The following is a 1,799-nucleotide window of genomic DNA, read 5'->3' as shown; positions in this document are numbered from 1 at the left end:
AAGGAAGTTGATAACCTCAGCTTTCGGTTCCAGACATGGAGGTATGTTTCAGGGTAGGTCAAGTTGCCATAGCAACTCATGCTCTGAACATAACCTGGTCTTACCTGGCCTAAATGAATGTATGCACAAATCACATATTGATTTATTCTTTTTATTATTATAAAATGAGAATATCTGCCGGCTCAAACTTAGACATACGAGAGTTCAAAAATTGTAAGTCATTAAGATGGAAAAAATATTAATTGAATTGGAGTAATGTGACATTTAGTTAAATAAATATGTAATTTTGAGTTGTATAAACAATTATTGAGTTTTATAGACGTAAGAAATTAGGTTGAATAAATTTAACTCAATTACTTGTTACCAATTGAAGTAATTCATTTATGTTGGATAAGTTATATATTTAAATATAGATAGATATAGAGATATACATATGTGACACAGGTAGATTCTAGTGGATCAGATTCTGTGTAAGGAGCTGAACAACCAGATGCAAGTTTTCAAAATGTTTATTGTGTCCAGTCCTATAGTGTCCGGCCTCCAGCAGTCCAAATGCTCCAGGATGATTAGAGGAGCATGCAGTCCAAACCCCATCTAATAAATAAAATAAAAAACACACAGAACCAAATAAAACCCAGTATGAAACAGTAAAAACCCATGCAATAAAATCCACTAGAAGGGGTTCAGAAAACATCTCATCTTGGGCTGACTTGGATTTGAACTGAGAGGGTAAATTACTTATCTGAAAGAGGGGTGGGTCGCAACCACACCCCTCTGCTGTTGTTCGTCGCGTCCCCTCTCCACTTTCCAGTTCCATGCTCCACTGGTTCCACTTTGCTGTCCCTGGTCATGTGGCCGAGCCCAGACTCTACAATGTCCAATTCCTGGGGCTGGCATGCTTCAAGCACCACAACCGCTGCTGCTGCTGCTGCTGCTGCTGCTGCTGCTGCTGCTGCTGCTGCTGCTGCTGCTGCTGCTGCTGCTGCTGCTGCTGCTGCTGCTGCTGCTGCTGCTGCTGCTGCTAAACACCACACGTGTGGCTCCCATCGCTGGTATTCCAACACTGCTTGTGCAGCTCTTGTAGTGCGCCTCTTTTTTCCGCTCCAAGTCCAGCTGTTCATCCTTTTTAAAGGATCAAAACTCCAACCCACCTTGATCACACACACCTGTGACTCATCACCAGATTTGCCATGAGCCATTCAAGGGCCCTTGGAGTTTTAGGTTGCACAACCAGGATCAATAAAACAAAAAAGATTTAAAAAACCAAATTGTAAAGGTAGGAAAAAAGAATCACCCCGTTACACATATCATAATGCAAATGGAAATAAGATCAGAAACTCGTGTGTTTACTTTGTTCTTCTACTACAAGCAGAAACTCTTTCTTTTGCTGATGATGCAGCCGTGTTACTTTTTTGATGGATGTATAATCTTCATACGCCGTCATTAAAATCTCAGACTCCACCTCACTGAAGTTTAGCGCTCTCTTTTTTTCTCCACGGGTTTCCATGGTGACTCCATAAATCAGTGATCCATTGAGAATGTCTTTATGTACCTTCTGTGCACGTGCATTAACCCAGGGTTACCAAGTGGAGCGTAATTACACTAACTCATATCCGGTCTTTAGGAACCGACATACCCAGAGTAAGCAAGTTCAGGAGGATTTCAGCCAGAGTTCAGGGTTAAAGTCAGGCTAGTTTAAACGTGCATACCCCCCTGGTTATGTTCACAGCATGAGTTGTTATGGCAACTAAGCATACCCTGAAACATACCTCTGTTTTTGGAACAGAATGCTGAGGTTA

The 1,799-nt window shown here is 41.5% G+C and overlaps 1 long non-coding RNA gene across 1 annotated transcript; it reads right to left on the bottom strand.

The window, feature by feature from the left end:
- Positions 1-493: 493 nt before the first annotated feature.
- LOC105353643 (uncharacterized) lies at positions 494-1,074 on the bottom strand. The gene is made up of 2 exons (XR_908369.4): positions 739-1,074; positions 494-594 (listed from the first exon to the last, which is right to left on the bottom strand). It is a non-coding gene; the product is annotated as an uncharacterized LOC105353643 (long non-coding RNA).
- Between the last annotated feature and the right edge of the window lie 725 nt (positions 1,075-1,799).

This window comes from Oryzias latipes, chromosome 7 (assembly GCF_053564925.1).
Source record: "Oryzias latipes strain Hd-rR chromosome 7, Olatipes_Hd-rR_3.1".
NCBI classification, from domain to species: domain Eukaryota; kingdom Metazoa; phylum Chordata; class Actinopteri; order Beloniformes; family Adrianichthyidae; genus Oryzias; species Oryzias latipes.
This window is presented reverse-complemented; position numbering and strand designations above follow the sequence as displayed.